Genomic DNA, 21,716 nt, shown 5'->3' on the forward strand with positions numbered 1-21,716 from the left:
TTATACAATCCCTGACATGGTCAGGTTGCCTGTAGATCTTATTCTTCACAGGCAGATTGTCACCAGTGTCCACCTCATGGGTGCACCAGTTAGTCTGGCTGGGTGTGAGTGAAAACAAATGTCTGTGGGCCTGCAACACCTGTCTGCAGTCCACCTGTTGCTGCTCAGTGAGGCTGCCTGCCAAGGCTACTCCATCAACTGAACCATCATCAGGGTTCTGGGAAAGCAGGTCTGGGAGAGGGTCACTCTCTTCCTCCTGTTCCCCATCTGTGGCCATGAGGAGACTCATGTCCTCCCTGTCAACAAATGCTTTCAAACGGTTTACATGGAGCACCCTGTGGGGGCTCCTAGGGGTACCAAAGTCAACCAAGTAGGTGACTTCTCCCTTCTTTTCAATGATAGGGTAGGGTCCAGTCTATTGGTCCTGGAGAGCTGCTGGCCCCACTGGGTCCAACACCCACACCTTCTGCCCTGGCTGGTACTCAACCAGAACAGCCTTTTGGTCATGCCAAGCTTTCTGTAATTCTTGACTTGCCTCAAGGTTTTTGGATGCTCTCTCCATGTATTCAGCCATCCTGGAGCGGAGACCAAGTACATAGTCCACAATGTCTAGTTTAGGCTTTTTGAGAGGTAACTCCCATCCTTCCTTCACCAAACTCAATGGACCCCTTACAGGGTGGCCAAACAAAAGTTCAAAAGGGCTGTAGCCAACCCCCTTCTGTGGGACCTCTCTGTAAGCAAAGAGCAAGCAGGGTAAAAGGATGTCCCATTTCCGCCTAAGCTTCTCTGGTAAACCTTTTATCATTCCCTTTAGGGTCTTGTTGAACCTTTCAACAAGCCCATTGCACTGTGGATGGTAGGGTGTGGTAAACTTATAGTTTACTCCACACTCTTTCCACATTGCTTTCAAGTATCCAGACATAAAGTTGGTACCTCTGTCTGAAAGAACCTCCTTTGGAAAGCCCACTCTTGAGAAAACTGCAATGAGGGCTTTTGCCACCACAGGAGCTGTGGTGGTCCTCAGGGGAATTGCCTCTGGATACCTGGTGGCATGATCCACTACCACCAGTATAAATCTGTGCCCAGATGCTGTTGGAGGATCCATGGGACCCACAATGTCTATTCCAACTCTTTCAAAGGGTACCCCCACCACAGGTAGTGGTATCAGGGGGGCCTTTGTTGTGCCACCTGACTTACCACTGGCTTGGCAAGTGACAGGAGCGACAAAACTCCTTGACATTTTCTGACATGTGAGGCCAGTGAAAGTGTGGAACAAGCCTGTCCCAAGTCTTATTCTGGCCTAAGTGTCCTGCAAGGGGAATATCATGGGCCAAGGTAAGAAGGAAGCCCCTAAACTTCAAAGGTATAACCAACCTCCTGGTTGTGCCAGGCTTGGGGTCTCTAGCCTCTGAATAAAGGAGCCCTTCATCCCAATACACCTTATGGGTACCTTGAGCATTCCCTGCAGCCTCAGCAGCAGCTTGTTGTCTGAGGGGTTCAAGTGAAGGGCAATCTAATTGGGCCTGCCCCAGGTCTGCCCTTGAGGGTCCCCCTGTCCCCAGAAACTCAACCTGATCAGGTTCAAGCTCCTCTGAGACAGTCTCCTCTTGGACTGCAGAATCAGTTTCCTGTGAAACTTGATCCTCAACCTGGGGCAAGTGGGAAGGCACAGCCTTAACCCTCTTGCTCCTTCTCTTGGGTTGTGGTTGGTCTATTGTTTCAAGATCCACCACTGGTTCAGGAAGGCACTTCTTAGCCTGAGACCTTGTCACTGCAAGGACATGAGCTGAAATCCCTAGCATTTCTGCATGAGTCCTGTACTCCACTTCTGACCAAACTGAGCTTTCAAGATCATTGCCTAACAGACAGTCTACTGGGAGGTCTGCACTCACAACAACTTTCTTTAGGCCATCTACCCCTCCCCAGGAGAAGTTCACAACAGCCACACTATGGGAAGTAGTGGAGTTGCTTGCATTGGTCACTAGGTAACTTTCACCTAGTACAATCTGTCCAGGGTCCACAACGTCAGGTGTCACCATTGTGACACTGGCACAAGTGTCCCTGTAGGCCTGAGCCAGTTTCTCATTGATTAAGGGCGTCTGCCTATATTTGCCCAGGTTACTGGGGCTTACTGCAGTGGGCAAAGATAAGTCCACATCATATAGGAGAACTGCCTGTGTGGGGATTCTGACTAGGCCAGATTCCACCTCAGTACCCAGGGTCAACCCTACTAAACCCTTTGGCTGTGTACCACCACTGTTAACTGTACTAGGGGGTGCAGTTGCTTTAGGAGCTGCAGTGGTGGGGACTGGATTTTTCTTAGTGCATTCACTGCCCCAGTGTGAAACTGATTTGCAGGTATTACACCAAGGTTTCTTTGGGCCATCATTCTTCTTTTTCTTGTTTCCATTTTGGGAACCCCCCTCCTTATTGCTAGTTTGGGGGCCTGAAGACTTCTGGTCCTTTTCTTTATCTTTCTGATTCCCACCCTTCTGGTCTGTTTTCTTCTGGTCACCTTGGTTCTGGTTTTTCTGCTTAATCCTTGTTCTGACCCATTTGTCTGCCTTCTTTCCCAATTCTTGGGGAGAGGTCAAATCAGAGTCAACAAGGTATTGATGCAACAGCTGGTTCTGACAGTTATTAAGGATCTGCTCTCTCATCATAAGATTGTACAATCCTGTATAGTCTGAAACTTTACTTCCCTGCAGCCAACCCTCCAGAGCCTTAGTGGCACAATCTACAAAATCAGTCCAGTCCTGAGTCTGTGCTTTTTGGGTGTCTCTGAACAACAACCTGTATTGCTCAGTGGTTAGGCCAAAACCTTCAATAAGAGCACTCTTCAGAACAGAGTAGTTTTTGGCATCCTCAGGTCTAACAGTGAGGAGCCTGTCCCTCCCTTTCTCAGAAAAGGAGTACCATAAAATTGCTGCCCACTGATCCTCAGGGACCTGCTGTACCATGCAGGCCCTCTCAAGAGCAGTCATCCATTTGTGGATATCATCCCCTTCCTTGTAGGGGGGCACAATTTTTGTCAGGTTTCTATTGTCATAGGCCCTGTCTTTTTCTTTAGGAACTTTGCTGCCACCAGTGGCATCTAAGCCACTTAATTTCTGTTCCCTAGCCAAGGTAAGTTTAGCTTGAGCCAAGGTAAGTTTAGCTTGAGCCAGAGCTACCTCCTCCCTCTCTATCTGGAGTTGGACAGCCGTCATTCTGGCCCTATGCTCTTTCCTCTGGGAGGGAGTCATCCCTCTCTGAGATTCTCTTGAGGCACTAGAAAGATGAGAGTCCCTTGATTGAGATCTCACCCTCCTGTTACCTGGGAGAATTTGGTTATGAGATCTGGAGTGGTGCTGGCCCTCTCCATTCTCATGTAGGTCCAAGTTGGCCTGGTTAAGCCTGGCAACCTGTACCTGGTTTCCCCTCTGATCCTGATCTTCAGGCTCTTCTAAATCAGAGCCTTCCTCTTCCTCTTCCTCCTCCTCTTCTTCATCTTCTGGAAGATTCTCATTCTCATTCTCAGGGGAGTGTATCCCTTCACCTGATTCTAAGGGAGCCTGACTCACCTTATCTAAGTCATCCTTTTCCAGGATAGCTATTAGGGAAGGAATGGTAGGGCCTCTGCCCTTTTTTAGCCCCCTGGCTGTGCACAAGGCACTCAGGTCTTTGTGGCTAAGGTTGTCATATCTGGATGTTGTCCCTATAGGATCAACTATTACAGGAGCAGAGCCTGAGGCTCTACCTGTATCAGACATGACTGCTAGTGAGGTGTAAGTGATGCACTTACCTACACTAAGTGGTTTCCTACTGTACCTTGCTAGTGAGTTGTAGTCAGGGTGTGCTAATCCCTTTAATCTACAACTACTAAGTTCAGTAGAACTTAATATGCTAAGCTTTTGATTTATATGTACCTAGAGGTACTTGATGTGATCTTTCAATTTGATAAAGATTGCAATGGTAAAACAAACAGCAAGCTCAAATCCGCACCGCTGCACACCAATGTGAGAAGTTGGCCTGATATGTAGTGTTTCCAATTCTGGAACCACTGGGTATCAGTCCAAACAAACCCCAAAGATGTCTGGTTGTAAGTCAACCTTGTTAGACAAGCTATCCTAGTGGTAGCATGGACTAAGCAGCCTTAAAGGCTTAACTTAAGAGGTCGTGTTAAGCGAGCTGTTTTACCACATACAATCCTGTAATCAAATGAAAGGACACCACACAAGTATATATTATAAAAATATATGTATTTATTTCTAAATTACTCCCCAGTACTCTTTATGAGGAAAGGGGCACAAGCGTTAAATCAAAAGCACAGTAAAACATATAAAGTTGCACAATTATGGATGAGGGCGGGTGGCCACTCGGACCATATACTAAAAAAGTGGTATAAGTAACACTTCTCGAACAATGGTTAGGCCTAGGGCCTAGAGATTCGCTGGGAGCAGTCAGGACTAGCAATGATGAAGTCGGGAGTAGCCCACAGGAGACGGGTGCAGCACGGAAAGTGTGGCGCGCACCAATGTAATGTCAATGGTGCGTAAAAGTTAGTTAAAGTGAATTAAAAGATACTTCCGCTGAACCTAGAAACACAAAACTTTAGACACAGACCCTAGAGGTGTGTACCAGTGTGGGAACACCGGCGTTGCAATGTTACTTCACCCACAGGCCGTGGGTGCACAGGGTCGAAGTGGCGTCGGGTTCTGACACGCAGGTTCTTGGTGCTTGAAGCTGTTGCAGCTTCGGGCGATGTGAAGCAGAAGTGTCCGGTGCGATCCAAGGGTGGATCGAAGTAGAAAAGTAACTGAAAGCAGAGGGGACAGAGTCTGGGTCACTCAGCAGTGACCAGGGTGGAACCAGGACGGAACCAGGCAATGTCGGGCGCAATCAGGCGGTTGTCGATAGGCTTCTTTCCGCTGTCACGTGGGCTCTGGGGCATCTGCGACGTCCAGGAGCAGGTCACGATCTGTCCCATGTAGGCTCTCGCCGTCAGCACCGTCGGCTTCAAGATTGCAGCAAACAGCACTTGGCAAAAGCAATCCACGCGGAACCAGGAGATTGCTTATCACTCAAACCAGGAGGGTCAGAGTGGGGGCTCCTTTTCACAGGAGCTGGTGCAGATCTGGAGCAACCAGAAAAGCGAGTCATATTTCAAGTTTCGTCGGCACAGGGGCCACAAGCCAGCTGGCAAGTGACCGGGCCAACGCGTCGAGCCCACACAAGCAGAAGGGCCCCACGCAGCACTCGTCGAGTGTGGAGGGGTGAGCATTGGTGCAATTGGAGCTCGGGGCTGGGGCTTCTCAAACCCCGGTGTACAGCTTCGAGGGTCACTCGTGGGCTGCACGGTCAGCGTCTCGTGGCCTTTTCAAGATGGCGTGCCCCACGCTTCCGGTCGCCTCCACGGGTCTCAGCTCTGCAGGGAGTGTGGATCGGGCAGGTAGAAGGCAGGCAAGCTTGATCTCGTCGATCTCTGTCGCTCGAGTTCCGGCGGGAACTGCAACAAAGCAAGGGTCGAGGGCTGGATGGTACCTGTTTGCACAGGGTGGTCACTCCTTGACCACAAGGGAGATTCTTCAGTCTTCTAACGTCGTGTAGAAAGTCGAAGGGTCCAGAATTCGTTTCTTATGTTTCTTCAGGATGATCTGAGTTGCATTGGCACTGCTCCCCCTCTTATTCGAATCTGGGGGGTTGGACATCCTGCTAGGTCCCCTCCTATGGGTGGGACCCAGGAAGGGGGTGGTTACACCCCTCTCCTTTGATCCTGGCCGCGCTGGGACAGGGGCTGGGAGGCCCCAGAACCGGTTTGGCCGGATTATGCAAGGGGCAGCCTTGTGCTCCCCAGGCAGTGTCTGGTTTCTTTGAAACCTCCCTACTCCAATCCACTATCTCCTGTCTGGGGTGGTTTGACACCGCCCTGTGACAGGAAACTCTTTGTCCAGGCCTCCTCTGCCGAGTTTCGGTCAGCAGCAGGAGGCCAGACCCGTGTCTGTGGCAGGGGCATCCATTTTGTGGATCTGAGGCTCATTTTAAATCAACCGCGTTTCAGTAAAGTAACATGTCTTCTCCCTCTAGAAGGGTGGAATGCTACCCCCGTCGCCAGAACTGGCGAGGGGGTAGTATTCCAATTCGTATGACACCTTACACGACATGTTTTGATAAAGCCAAACCAAAGTTGCTATATAACCGCGAGGATTATAAGGCGCTTAAGAGTATATGGTATGGCATTATCCCGGATCAGCTTAGGGAGTTGTTCCCGACAGCTGCAGACAGGCTCAGCTCATGCCAGAGCTCCATCTCACATAAAACCACGCACTCTGCCTCCAGGATTGATGAGGCCTTCCATAGGAGTGGCTTACAGGCTATATATGTGTCCAGATATAGGTTTAGATATAGGTATACTATATCTAAGCAAGGGGTGATTACACCCACTTGCCCCAGCTGAGTGATCAGCCAGTTGTGTCAATTTAAGAACCAGCCAGGGGTGGCAAAAGCTATGCTTCAGCCCCTGGTAGGCCTTGGTGGCACCTATGCCCTGAGCACCTATAGTGCATGGTACAGGGGCTGACAAGGAGTCCATTTCCAATTGTGGTATGTACCTATAGCACATGTATTATAAATTTAGAGAGAGAACAGCAGGCTGGGGGTCTGATTAGCAGGCCCACAGCCTCAGTAAGTCGAAAACCAGTGAAGCAAAAAGCAAAAATTGGGGTGACCATAGGATAGCAGACCCTACTCTCCTACAAGCTTTTTAACCCATTTGAGTGTATTTAGTGAACGTTAAAACTAAACATTCCTCTCTCCCTTCGGAACTCCCGCGCAGCTGCTGAACGCTGCCGCGGGATACTTCCTGGTGCTGCCGCCACTCCCCCAGGGCCACGCAGGCCACGCCCACCACCGGTCAGGCCATGCCCCTTTTTTCGAACGCATAAAAGCGCGCCAAGCATAACAGCGCGAGCTTGAATACTTAGACCTCCTGAGGCGGAAGCCGGGAGAGTCGCTCTTCGTAATTTTAAAAGTGTTATTGACTGTGATTTTAATACAGCTTTTTAACCCATTTGAGTGTATTTAGTGAACGTGAAACTAAACATTCCTCTCTCCCTTCGGCACTCCCACGCAGCTGCTGAACGTTGAACGCTGCTGCGGGATACTTCCTGGTGCTGCCGCCACCCCCACTGGGACACGCAGGCCACGCCCACCACCGGTCAGGCCACGCCCCTGCCCCACCGCCCACTTAATATGTGCTTCCAACGGAAGCGCAGCGGACGAGCGCAGCGGTAGCGCCGTTTGCACGCCGAAGGCACGCCTGAGGCAAGCCCATCTGCGCCCGTCCGCGACCAGACTGGGGCCAGGGCCAGGCATGCTGCCGGTGAGTGTGCACGCCAAGGGAGGATAGTGTGGTCTAGTGAGGACCTATGGGCTCTCAATATTACATCCAAGGGCCGTACGCATGAGATGGATCCTCAGACTCTCACACGCCTTCAGATCTGTGGGACTTGTGGGATATCTCTCGGCTCCAGAGATAAGGCGAGGCCCTCCAAGCCCAAGCCAGCAATTAACAAAGGTCTCAGAGCAGGTCTATTTAACTGCAGATCCCTTGTTAAACAAGCTGAGGATATTTGGCTACTGCTAGAGGAACACGAGTGGGATGTTCTGTTTCTAACGGAAACATGGAGCAAGGAAGATAATTTGACTGCCATTGCGTTAGCAGTCCCCCTAGGATTTAAAATATGTCTTTCCAACCGCTCAGGCACCAAAAGAGGGGGAGGTGTGGCTGTTATTTTTAAAGATCAGCTAGTATTAACCTCCTCGACCCCTACCTTGATTCAGGGAATCGAAGGTTTACACTTTTGTTTTCAGGTGAGCCCTCAGCTCTCCTTAGCAGGATTAGTAATACACCGTCCGCCCGGCGGTGAGGATCCCAATATACTTACTCTGCTAGATATGATTGTTCAGAGCTCCCTCCTCCACCCTCAATTCATTGTGGTCGGGGATTTTAACATTCATATGGACAAGATGGACTGCGCTCTTGCAGAGCTGCTGAGATCCACACTAAATACGCCCAAGCTGAGGCTGATTAATGACGGCCCCACGCATAGAGCGGGTCACACGCTCGATCTCATTTTCTCTAATATTACAGATGTGAAGCCTGAGAAACCTCTACCACTGACCTGGTCAGACCACTCTCTAATCCCATTTAAACTTTATTTAGCACATGATAACCCGGCTTCCAGTAAATGCTTTTTCTTGAAGAGACAATGGAAAAAACTAGTCCCCGATATTATGGGCCCTGTACTGGCACAGAATATTCCATCTCTCACCTCTAACGCTAACACAGACGCTCAGCTACTTAATGATTGGGTCGGGAACATGGTCTCCTCCATTGCTCCAGCCTCACAAGCATTATCTAAGCGACACTCTCCCTCCGCTCCCTTGTTCTCTCAGGACCTTAGAACAGAGAAAGCAGCCTGTAAGAAACTGGAGAGATTGTGGAGAGTGAACTATGGGCTTGCAGAAAAATCCAAATATAAGGAAGCAGCCAAAAAATTACAGAAAGCTATTCGAAAAGCTAAAAAACAGTTTTATGCGGACTCTATCCAGCAGGCAAAGCAGTCGAATAAGCAGATTTTTAAGGTGGTACAGTCCTTTATTAAACCTAAATGCATTGAGAGGGAGGTTCCCCAGTCACTCACTCTATGTGAAAATATTTCTGAGTACTTTGACCAAAAAATTAAACAAGTTTACGAATCCTTTGGGCCAGAAACAAAAACGTTGAAATCGGACCTAGCTACCAAAGATGTGATGGGTGAAACCCTATCTCAATTCCAGATCATACCTCTGCATACGGTGAGACAAGAACTTATCCGCTGCAAATCCGGTTCGCCGGATGACCCATGTCCCTCTAAAATATGGGGCACCATTGCTGACTTTGTGGCCCCCACAGTACAACAAATCTGGAATTCATCCATCGTTTCGGGGGTATTCCCGAACATCTGGAAACACGCAACCCTCCTCCCGCTTAAAAAAAAAACCCAATGGGGACTCAGAAGACCTCAGTAACCTTCGCCCGATCTCTCTGTTAGCCGCTCCGGGAAAAATGTTCGAGAAAATCATACAGCGTCAGCTGAGTGAATTCATCGAAAAAAACAAGATATTACATGAGTCGCAATCAGGCTTTCGTTCGGGCTTCAGCACGGAGACAGCTCTAATTGAGGTGGCAGAGTCAGTAAGGTGGTCGATGGATGCAGGAAGCTCAGCGATGCTGGTACTCCTGGATTTGTCGACCGCCTTCGACACGGTGATCACGCCAGGCTCTTGATGCGACTGGCTGAGACAGGCATCTGTGACAAAGCACTGGGATGGCTACATTCATATCTGTCTCAGAGAACACAAAAGGTGACACTGGGGACTGTCTCTTCATCACCCAAAGTCATCAGCTGTGGCGTTCCACAGGGGTCGGCACTCAGCCCCCTTTTGTTCAACATCTACCTCGCTCCTCTCTTTGCGTTGATTGCCAACTGGGGTGTCAAGGCAATTTCTTATGCCGATGACACCCAGTTGGTATTTCCGTACTCAGAGGTGTCGCAGGAGTCCTTCTCGAACTTTCGGGGCTGTCTCCGGGATGTAGCCTGTTGGATGAACGCGAATAAATTAAAACTAAACGCCAATAAAATGGAGGTGATCTTTTTTGGTAAAGGCCGCCCCCCTCCCTCAGAGCTATGGTGGCCAGCGGAGATGGGCCAAGCGCCTTCACCTAGCCTCTCGGCAAAAAACCTGGGAGTGAAGTGGGATGACAGCCTGTCCTTTACCTCGCATATTCAACAGGTAGTCGGTTGCTGTCTGAGTAAGCTGAGAAATCTCCGCAGGATCCTGAGACTTCTCCCGGTGAGTTGTCGGAAAACAGTAATCCATGCCACAGTAACATCTAGGCTGGACTACGCCAATGGACGCTATCTGGGCTTACCTAAATACCTGACTCAAAAACTCCAGTTGGTCCAAAATGCGGCTGCGAGACTGTTATTGCAGATCCCTTTTAGGCATTCAGTCTCTCCGTATCTGCGATCACTACACTGGCTGCCAGTTGCCTACAGAATCAAAATCAAAGCACTTACATTGGCCTTTAGATCTCTGTTTGGCACCTGTCCCAAGTACCTGAAAACCTGGCTCCCGAGATATGTACAGGCCCGTACGCTCCGTTCCAATAGCCGTGTGCAACTTGTCCTCCCGCGAGCAAAAAAGGCTCGATTGGGGGGCCGAACCTTCTCGGCAAATGTCACAATGTTATGGAACTCCTTGCCCCCATCTATTCAGCAAGCCCCCTCTGAACCTTGCTTCAAACGGTTGCTGAAGACCTGGCTCTTTACCCAACCACGCTAAGCTCCCTTGTTTCAACCTCTAGGTCAACAGTGTTCTTCCTAGCGCCGGGACACCTCCTTGTGAGGTAGCTGTTCGCGCTTTATAAAATGCTGTATTATTATTATTATTATTATTGCATGCTCCTGGGCTAGGGATGACCCTACAATTGGCGACAAGTAAGGGATCCGTGCCCCAAAGAAGCAAGACAAGCATTTCGAAGTTGCCTGGAGTCAAAGCTCGACTACAGCCCATATACAGCCCTCGAAGAAGTTGGAGGCCCCACAGAGGAACGCATTTGAAAAGCCCGCCATTCGAAAAATCCATTGGTAAGGCTGAAAGAAGAAATACTGCATTGCGCTATAACACAGCACCAGAATCCATGCAAAGCAAATTCAAAAGGCTATGATAACCAGGTATGAAAGTGCAAACGTGCTTACCAGCAAGAGCGAGGGTCGTGCCACATGACCTCGAATCGCGTCAAAGGACCAGGCCCAGTCGGGCCGCTGATGCATGCACAGAGGCAAGTGGCATTCAATACAATGAGAGCCATCGAAATTGTGAAATTTTTCAATGGTTGCAGAAGGGAGCGCAAGATACAATGCAATTCCTGAAACCACCACTGCCATTCGACACGGCAAAGAAGCAGAATATTGGCGCCAGGTAGGCTGCATGGATCGAGACGTTCAATGGTTTCATGCATGCTTTAGAAGAAGCAGATGATAATAAAATTGTTAAGTATTTGACGAACCTTGCCAGGGTAAAAGAAGTGCTGAAGAAAATTTTGCAGAATTATGCAAAATCGTACCATCAGATGAAAGAAATATTGGGTGCCAAGTTCAATGTCGCCTATGAAAGATACATTTTCAATCAAGCAAGATAGCAAGCTGGTGAAATGATGGATGAGTTTGTAGAAAGACATGATGGGGTTATCAAGCACTGTACGTTTAGTGAATTTAATGATGGAGAAGCCATGTGCCTTAGTGTCATCAATGGCTGTTTTCCATACTCTTTCAGAAGAAGAATGTAGAGAGAGACCCTCAGTTTAGAGAAAGTACTAATAGCTTTAAGAGCAACAAAAGAGCAGATCAACAAGTTGCTGATATGGAAGCTGAATTAGCGTTGGTCATTAAAAGTAAGCACAAGTAATAGGTAGAGGCATTCAAGTCGACATCTCCAAATAGAAAAAGTTGTGTTTCCGATGTGGGTTTTCATTTCCTCATGAAGCCAAATGTCCAGCCTTGGGGCAAATGTGAAAAGGTTGCAGGAAAGAAAACCACTTCATAAAAGTTTGAAAAGCAAAAGAGAAGCCAGAAGGTTCCAGAAGCATTCTTTCCATGCCCACAAAGCCAAAAAGCAACATCAGTTACAAGTAGAAACCAGACTAAGTAGATTATCATCAAGTTCATCCTACAATGGCTCAGGAACCTCATTATAAAGCACCACTGAAGAAGATGGATATGTGATGGTGGCATCAACCAAGGAACGACAGGCACATGTAGGCTTGGCTGCTCACTGGGAAGAACAAAGGACAAAGGTAAAGCACCATACGAAACAACAGAATTCATCTGGACATTGCCCCAAGATTACAATAAAGGTCAAGAGTTGCCTGGTAACCTTTATCGTGGATAGTGGGGCGCAGATTAACATCATGCCAGTCAAAACGTGCAACAGCCTATCTCCTGTGCGATGCCTTGACCCGTCAAACGAGAAAATATACACGTGAGTTGATTCTTAACCGTAGCAGAGTCAAGGGCCCATCACAGATAGAATGAGACATAAAGCTGCATCAGTTGAAGCACCAATTCATGTCCTTCAAGGTACTTCGGGCCAGATGTATGAAGCATTTTCCGAGTTGCAAACAACAGAATTGCCCATCTGGCTGTTTTGACTGATAAATTGCATTTTGCCATGTATAAAAGGCAAAAAGCAACTCTGCAACTTGTTATCGAATTTCATTTTGTTTTTGCGATTTGTTGTTAGGAAGGGGCATGTTTAGGTTGTCTCTTCCTAATACCAAATAGAACTGGTATGTATGCATTTTTTTCCAACCAAAAGGCGGTTGTAAATCATTCATAATTTACCGATTCCGTAGAGGAAGTGGTAGCCCATTCGCAAACGGTAAGGGGTCCCTGGGGATCCCTTCTCCTTTGTGAATGTAGGTAAAAACATGTTTAAGAGCAGGCAGCGGTCCCATGGACCATTTTTCATTTTCGCTTTTCAGAAAACTTTTCATTTTTATTTTTGTAATGCAGCCTGTTTTCCTTTAAGGAAAATGGGATGAATTACAATAAAAATATGGCTTTATTTAAAAAGCAATCGCAGACATGGTGGTCTGCTGACCCCAGCAGGTCACCATCCCTGTGATTGTAGTTGTTCCCAACGGGTCACAAATTGCAACCTGCCTCATGAATATTGATGGGGCAGGTCCATTTGCGACCCATTTGGGAACCACTAAATGTGTTCCACCCACATTAGTACATTTCATTTTGCAAGTCTGTAACGGGGAATCACAAATATCGCAATTAGAGACTCGCAAAATGAAATAGTTGTACATCTGGGCCTAAGTCTAGTGCATGCATTCTCAGTTTTGCCACTGCTACTGACATGGGACTGATATCTCTGAATTACAACCTCCACACTGAATCTGAAGTTGTGAGTCAGTTTCCGTCATTGTTTCATGGCCTGGGCAGGCTCAAGACAACGAAAGTGTGACTACACATTAACAAGGACATTCAACCTGTTACCCAGCAACACCTCACTGTTGCTTTTCACTTGCTAGAAACTGTTGAAAAAGAACTATAAATGCTGTTAAAGGATGACATAATTGACCGCTCCACCGGTCTTATGCTATGGGCTTTGTGACATTGTGGTGGAGCCAAAAACTAACAGTGGAGGTGCAGTGCTCATCTGTGTTGATTTACACCACGCCAACAAAGGATTCGAGAGAAAAGTACATCCTGGTCCACACATAGCGGACATGATCATGCAACTGAGGAGTGCCAAAGTCTACTCCCGTCTTGACCTGAACAAGAGATACCAGCAACTTAAGTTGGTAGGGAACTGCAGGTACATCACTACTTTTTAGACACATGTTGGTTTGTGCAGATACAAAAGGTTGAGTTTTGGAGTGTCGTCAGTTGCCGAAATATTTCAGGATGTTATACGTCAAGTATGTCAATCTTTCATGTATGCTTTAATTTATAGTGATGACATACTGGTATTTGGAACAACACGAAAGGAGCATAACAAGGCTCTTATACAAGTGTGACTGTTACTTGCTGATGCAGGTCTCACTCTGAACACAGCAAAGTGTGAGTTTCACAAGACCAAACTTCTGATGGGGTAATGAGTCCTGACCCCAATAAAGTGAAAGCTCGGTCAGCTACTTACCCCCCAACGAGATGTCCTACAAAACCAAACAGAGTCACTCTGACCAACTTGAATTCTGCTCTTTCTTCTTACCCCCTGATGTTATTATAGGAGGAAAAACAAATTTCTTTAGATAACCCTCACCCACCAGGGTTACCCCTTGGTATCAGGCTTCATCATAAGGTTCTTCTCATTCCGCTGCAGAATGGGGCATGCTAGGACATACTGATGTGTGGGAGCACTAATAGTTGTTTCTTGTGAGAACAGTCCAGACCGAATTGCCAAGCCAGGTCCTCCCTGGACCAGAAACAAGCATCTTGAGACTGGTTTCAGGGCATCACCCTTCATCAGCCAGGCAAACTTGAATCCAGTGGTGTAGTGAGCACCGGACCCTTGTCTGGGCATACCCTTCCCACTTAGGGCGACATATGCAAAAGAAACAATTCATGGACGGAATGCTGGACAATGCAAACATTCACCCCAAGTCACGAGGATCTGGGTTAAAGCCATCATTCCTTTGCTCATCACACCACCCCAGTATGGACCCTGCCATATGCAAATCAGTCATGACCCTGTTCCTTGTGGGAACAGTCCAGCCCGAACTGCCAAGCCAGGTCCTCCCTGGACCAGAAACAAGCATCCTGGGACCGGTTTCAGGGCATCCCCCTTCATAAGCCAGGCTAGCTTGAATCCAGTGGTGCAGTGAGCATGGGACTCATGTCTGGGCATACTCTTCCCACTTAGGGCAACATATGCAAAAGAAACAAAGCAGAATGCTTGTTTCCAGTCCAGGGAGGACCTGGCTTGGCAGTTCGGGCTAGACTGTTCCCATTGGGCGCAGGGTCAAGACTGATTTGCATATGGCTGAGCCCCAACTGGAATGGCATGGTGAGCAAAAAAACGATGGCTTTAGTCCCAGATCTCTGTTCTGTGGTGAATGTATGACATTGTTCCGCATTCTGTCCATCAATTGTTCATTTTGCATTTGTCACCCTGAGTGGGACGGGTATGCCCAGACATGGGTCCTGTGCTCTCCATGCCACTAGAGTCAAGCTTTCCCGGCTGATGAGGGCTGAAAGCCCGAAACCGGTCCTAGGATGCTTGTTTCAGTCCAGAGAGGACCTGGCCTGGCAGTTCCGGATGGATTGTTCCCATTCGGCGCAGAGGTAAAATTGATTTGCATATGGCTGAGTCCAAACTGGAATGGTATGGTGAGCAAAAAAAATGGATTTAGGCCCAGATCTCTGTACTGGGGTGAATGTATGACATTGTTCTGCATTCTGTCCATCAATTGTTCTTTTTGCATTGTCCTAAAAGTGGCATTTCAGAAATTGTAATGATAGATTCAACGTTACCATTAAAGAGGATTTATTATTAAAATTCATGACAGTTCTATCAATCAATCAATAAATCATAACACTTGTATAGCGCGCTACTCACCCGCAGGGTCTCAAGGCGCTGAGGGGGGTGGGGGGGGGGGTCGCTACTGCTCGAACAGCCAGGTCTTGAGTAGTTTCCTGAAGGAGAGGTGATCCTGGGTCAGCCGTAGGTGAGTGGAGAGGGAGTTCCAAGTCTTGGCTGCCAGGTAGGAGAAGGATCTTCCTCCGACGGTGGATTTCCGAATTCTTGGGACGGAGGCGAGGGCGAGGCTGGCAGATCGGAGCTGTTGGGTGGGTGTGTAGAAAGTGAGGCGGCTGTTGAGGTACTTTGGGCCCAAGTCGTGGAGAGCCTTGTGTGCATGGGTGAGGAGTCTCATTCCAATCGCGAATTACACATGTTAGATGTGACAAGGAGTCCTCAATGTTAACCTAAGGGAGGGGTAGGTCTCACAGTACTGAAAAGTGAATTTCTGAGTTTTTCACTACCAGAACATGTAGTACTTAAAAGTGCATGTCCTACCTTTTAATTACACAGCACCCTGCCCTATGCTGCAGGCCCCACTAGTAGCATTTTATTTACAGGCCTTGGGCACATGTAGAGCATTTTACTACAGACTTATAAGTAAATTATTATATGCCATTTGTGAATATGTTAATCAAATCATCTTTAAGGAGAAAGCACAGTCAATTTAGCTCTGGTTAGCAGCGGTAAAGCGCCAAATGCCTCAAAACCAACATAACAAGTTTAGCAAAATTGGAGGCAAGCAGGCAAAAACTTTGGCAGAAGACCACCCTAAGGCTGACAGGTCTAACATCCGTGTACAAATAAGATTTAGCACAGGGATTGGAATTGTGCTGTCTGCGGTAAACACTGCACCTCCACAATAACCTCAATGACAATTGTCAACATATCAAACGTGGCAAAATGGATCAGGAGAAAACGCTTCGAAAACTAAAAATACAATTCCTCATTGTACTTTGGTAAACTCGTTATCAGGGGAATTTACAGTACTTTAAATGCTTACCCCAGGAAATCGGTACTTACCAAGTGAGGGGTACCGCTACTCATTCACTCATCTACCTACCTCAAGTTTCCGGAACCTCGAAATCAGGGTCTTAGGCTCTTAATAATTATCTTCCAACTCAATGGCACTAATTTTGTTGTCCCTGGAAGGATTAAAGGCGGAGTAGACTTCAGCCAATGAAATTACAGACTAAGGTCTATAATGCATGCATTCATTGTGCAATTTTACTGCCATGCATTGTCATCCTAGAGATGCAAAGGGCTAATTATCAAACAACATACCGAAAAAAGACAGGCTCGGCCTTGTATCCAGAGTGTTTGATGATTTGCGCCACCGCTGTTGCAGCATGGAGCAACGCAAGCTTCTACTGTCACTAGGTTTTGTCCGTGTGGGCTTTTTCCAGCAGCGACTGCTGAGTGGAAATGTAATATTTCTGTTTGCAATTCCAATTTCACAGCTGAGTGGGATTTGCGCAGACAGAGGATGCTAATAAAAGTACGGAGAGAGTCCCCACAATGAGTGGCATCTGGTGAAATAACACGTGGCAGCACCATTTTTCCGATTATGTTAACAAAACATGGCATGTGCTTTTCCAACGCAGTGACACTTCAATTTACAAGTGAAATTTTCTGCTCAAATTGCTGATCACATGCGCTTTTTTCACTGAGGACATATTTCTCTCGGATTTATTCGCTGACACATTTTCTTTCGGCTTATGCGAGTGTGATTTTTCATACTTTGCAATTCAAAAGTTTTTTCGCCTGCTCCAACTCAATTCAGGAAGGTCAGGCCGTTCTGACACCCCCCATCTGTGTCAGAAATGCCCTGATGAAATGCGGCACGCTCTCCTTGGGTCCACAAGTAGATGAAATGCTGACATCTGATGCTAGCTGAATTCGAGAGAAGTCTCGCCTATGGCCCACCAGGCTCGTTCATCGTGGTTTTGACTCATATGGCCTTTATTTGCGTAAAAATATGCCATCAACCCTCCTGAAAGTGAAACAGCCTTATGGAATGGCGGCTGAAGTCTTTTCCACTCCTTTGTACTGTCCAAGGATTGGTTTGGGGAAATGGGTTTCGAGCTTACTGTTATGATCACATAGTAGTTGGTCAGTTCTCTGGCTCTATGCGGCTCAAGCTTAACCTGGAAATTCTTGTGAAAGGCGCAGGAAAGGGCCTCTTTTGATATGGTTAACACACACTTTTTGCCTGATGTATGATGTGATTTCGAATTGAAGTGGACTAGGCCTCTGCCACCCAAGTTGTGAATGCCAGATCTCTTTCTGTTGTAATGTATATTAAGTAGGTTGGTTTATTAGGATGCATGTTATCATCTAGAGCCCCACCAGGAGCAGCCTTCCTGCTGCTTAGCCCATCCTCCAACTGTTTCTCTCACTCACCAACATTCCACAGCATGCCCACACCAACATTCCACCACCACAGTCCCACTGACTGAGCAGCAGGCAGATTTGTCATCAACGTGCAGAAGTCCATTCTGACTCCAACGCAGTTGATGGAGTTCTTGGGGTTTCAGGTAGACTCCATTGCGGCTCAGTTACTATTACCTTTGAGGAAGAGAGTAGCTATCGAGAAAGAGAAGAGGAGAGCGCTTGACTCTCAGACTATATCCTTGAGGACCTTGGCCAGACTGGTGGGACTTCTGGCCGCCTCAATACAGGCGATATTCCCAGGACCCCGACATTACAGGGCACTTCAGCGTTTAAAGATTCTACACTTACGCAAGGGTCTGAGTTATGCAGAGCAGATCTCGATTTCCGACGAGGCACGGACCGAGATGGGTTGGTGGCCGGATCGCATGGACGCTTGGAATGGCAAAGCCATTTTCTCAGCCAGCCCGAAGGTAGTCATAGAATCGGATGCCAGCAGATGGAGCTGGGGAGCCCGATGCGGCTTGATAGAAACTGGGGGTCGGTGGTCCAGAGAGGAACTGAAACTCCATATCAATTGCCTGGAGCTTCTTGCGGGCTCGTTTGCAATCCGGACACTCTCCCCGCTGCTGTATTTTACTGCAGATGGACAATGTGTCAGCAGTACGATACATCAATCGTCTGGAGGGTACGAGGTCTCGTCTTCTGGTGGAGATACCCAAGGACATTTGGCATTATTGCCTGACCTACCATATATCAGTGACGGCGGAGTACATTCTGGGTTCTGCCAATGTGGTAGCGGATTGGAATTCTTGCTTCCTGAGGGATGCCAGCGATTGGAAGCTGCATCCATGGGTGTTCACTCAGATGAACGACAAATGGGGCCCATGTGCAGTGGATCTTTTGCATCCAGACTCAATGCGCAACTTCGGCGGTTCTACAGCTGGCGACCAGATCCTCTGGCGATCAGCTAGGACGCATTTCTTCAGTCGTGGATGACAGGCATTCTATATGCATTTCCATCTTTCGCCATGATTCCGAGAGTATTGGCACAACTCTGTCGACAGCGGGCGGAGGTGATATTAGTCACTCCATGTTGGAAAGCGCAAGCGTGGTTTCCTGTGGCACTAACCTTGTCGTGTGCTCTTCCAATTCAACTACAGTCGTTTCCAGAGATTCTGGAGGACCCTCTGAGGTTGCCGCATCCCTTAACAATGCAAGGCCTACTGACTCTCATGGCGTGGAGACTTTCAGGCGACGATGGCAAGTGCCCGGAGTTTCACAAGAGTCTCTGTTTTTCTTATCACAGGCATGGGCACTTGCTACGCACAAGCAGTGTGAGTCAGCTTGGCGTAGATGGGTTGGTTGGTGTTCTGAACGGCATACAGATTCTGTGGGATTTGGTGTCCATCTCATAGTCAATTTCCTTTCAGAACTCGCCAGTTCAGGGATGGCATATCGGACAGTAAACAGTTTTTGTTCAGCTATTTCGACTGGTCATCCACATGTGGATGGTAAACCAGTGGGGGAACACCCCCTGGTGTGTAAGGTGGTCAGGGGTATCCGCTTAGTCAACCCCCCGAAACCCAAGTACTCTGTTTTATGGGATGTTAATTTAGTTTTACGTTTTCTTAAAGCTTGGCCAGCCAAGGAATGATTATCCAGGAAACAGTTATCGGCGAAACTTACGATGCTTTTATGCCTGATATCCTGCAGACGAGTCTCGGAAGTGCGACCTTTGGATATAGCAGGTAGAGTATTTACTCCTTATGGGACGTTTCGTTCACGATATCCAAACGGACAAAAACGCATTCTAGTTGTATTACATATCCTGCTTTTCCTCATCATACCAAGCTATGTGTTGCTCAATGTTTAAAATGTTATGAGGACTGTACTAGAGAGTTCAGAAATGATGTTGCAGGACAATTGTTAATTTCTCTCCAGAGACCTTTCCGCCCGGTCACTTCAGCGACTTTAGCCAGGTGGGTTACTTCGTTATTAAGGCTTGCAGGTATTGATACTGCCATTTTTAGCGCTCATTCAGTTAGAGGAGCAATGGCGTCCAAAGCCTTTTATACGGGCTCTCAATTACAGGATATTATGACTGCAGCAGACTGGTCCTCTGATTCAACGTTTAAGACATTTTATCATAAACCGATTGTGGATGTTACTTCGATGGTTATGGAACAACTTTAAACTAGCATAATCTGAGCGTCCGTGGACTGACATAAAATTAAAAATGTTCTAGCTGATGCGACAAAAAATTTCAATTCTATTAAAGACACGGAGGCGAGGATTATCCCACCCAGGTAACATGATGATGGTTTTCAGATGATAACAAGCTTATTGTGAATGGAATGTTCATGTGCATTTCATGGTGATGATTTGAGTTTTTCTCCCACCCATCGATATTTGGAGATGTTTAATTGTGAATGTCATAATGATTATGAAATGCACAGAGTCCATGAATGGTATATTACGACTACTATTCTTTTTATAGTAGATCAAGGAAAACAGACCTGAACGATCAGGACGACGCTGTTCGAAAGAAGAACAGAACGGACGGACATATGGCATGGTGACACCGATTCTGGTTCGGAGGATGTTATTCTGTGTTCAAGTTGGGATCCACGGCGATGGAGTAATCGGTGGTCCAGTGTTCAACGGTCAAGTTTGTGGACTGTGTTAAAGTTTAATGCAAAGAAAGAGGAAGTGATGTGGTCACTCCAGACTATATGTTAGAATGGACTGACAGTGATTGGTGCATACTATACTGGGGGTTGTACTTCCGGGGTATGCTGAGTGTTAAAGCTGTTTATTGGCTGCCGTGGTTTTGCAGTAAAACAAAGAGAAGCATAATCCTCGCCTCCGTGTCCTTAAGAGAATTGAAAATTCTTGTCGCCTCAGCTAGAATTTTTATTATCCATTAACAAAAGATTTGGAGTTCAGTGCTGAGGTTCCGTGACAATTGTAAGTGGTGTTTTCGACTCGCACGAATATGGTCGAGTCTGGTATCTATGAACCGCAAATGACGAGTTTAGTAAGTGTGCGCAGTTTCGCTGTGCTAACTTAAAACCGTTCGTTTGTTATGTGGGTTTTTCATCTGTACCCACGGGTTCCATCTTAGATACGGCATCCATTTTGTCTCTTGCCCTCAAGTAGCCAGCGAACGGACGCTGTCCGCTTCGCGACCCTGGGACTCCCAAGATATTTGCGGAAGACACATGTCCTTTGTAAGTGTCTTTATGACGAGGGGGATGCTAATGTAAAGCAGATGGCGCCGCTCGAGGCTCATCTTGCCGCACGGACTTATTGTCTCAGCCGTGCATCTCATTAGGCACGTCCCTTTGATGCCTGTATCTCGTGTTTCCCGATACCTCCCCTTTTACACCCTTTCCGATCTCCCCACTATCTCCGTCTTCCTCTGCACCTGTCTTTGTTCCTATTTCGATCTGTTTTACTGCCGATTGGAATGCACTAATGTTGGGAAGATGGGTTTTTACAGTTGTGAACCGCCAAATGTTTCCGCACTTATGTCCCGGACCTTGTGTGTTTCAAAGTGACCAAAACGACCCCTCTGGGGGATGATTGTGGGAACCGGGTCATAAACTTTTGTGTTCAATGTAACTCTATGGGGAAATTGTGTATAAAAGGAGCGATCCACAGAACCAATTTGAAGCAGTCTCCCCAAGTTGCACGTGTTGTACTTGTCGTGACTTCTGTGTTCCCTGCAGTAAATAAACCTTGAATCTTTGACGCCGAAGGAAGTGTCCCGTGTCTCTGTCATTAGTACGCCGGAGCAGGTTACCCACGAAGGTTTCAGGTGTTGTGCCCTGGCACCGCTGGGTCTTAAAGAACCCAGTCCTTCAGTTGGCGCCCAACGTGGGGCCCGAATCAGTGGTACCGGTCCAAGCCCGACGATCGTGAGGAACTTCGTGTGAAATCTCCGAGGGAAGGTGCACTCCGCTTCATCGATCCCGTTGTCGAAACAAGTGGCCCGAAGACTTTTCCCGCGAAGATTCCCACCTCCTGACGGCTGCGACGGACTGCTGCCCTGACTGTAGTCCTGTTTTGGCGCCTGGCGTAGACCTTGGTATAGCGAGACGATTGACGGGCCTTCCTGGAGACGCCATCGATCTTTGAGTTAAGTATTTGTGGGTCGCTCCCAGAGTTCTTGGTTGTTGACACTTTAGCGAGTGTTTTTGTTG

At 47.6% G+C, this 21,716-nt stretch overlaps 1 pseudogene; it reads left to right on the forward strand.

Annotated features, from left to right (window-relative positions):
- Nucleotides 1-8,361: 8,361 nt before the first annotated feature.
- LOC147729303 (uncharacterized) lies at nt 8,362-18,926 on the forward strand (annotated as a pseudogene).
- Nucleotides 18,927-21,716: the final 2,790 nt, after the last annotated feature.

The sequence above is a fragment of the Lissotriton vulgaris genome, chromosome 2_2 (genome assembly GCF_964263255.1).
Source record: "Lissotriton vulgaris chromosome 2_2, aLisVul1.2, whole genome shotgun sequence".
Taxonomy (NCBI): domain Eukaryota; kingdom Metazoa; phylum Chordata; class Amphibia; order Caudata; family Salamandridae; genus Lissotriton; species Lissotriton vulgaris.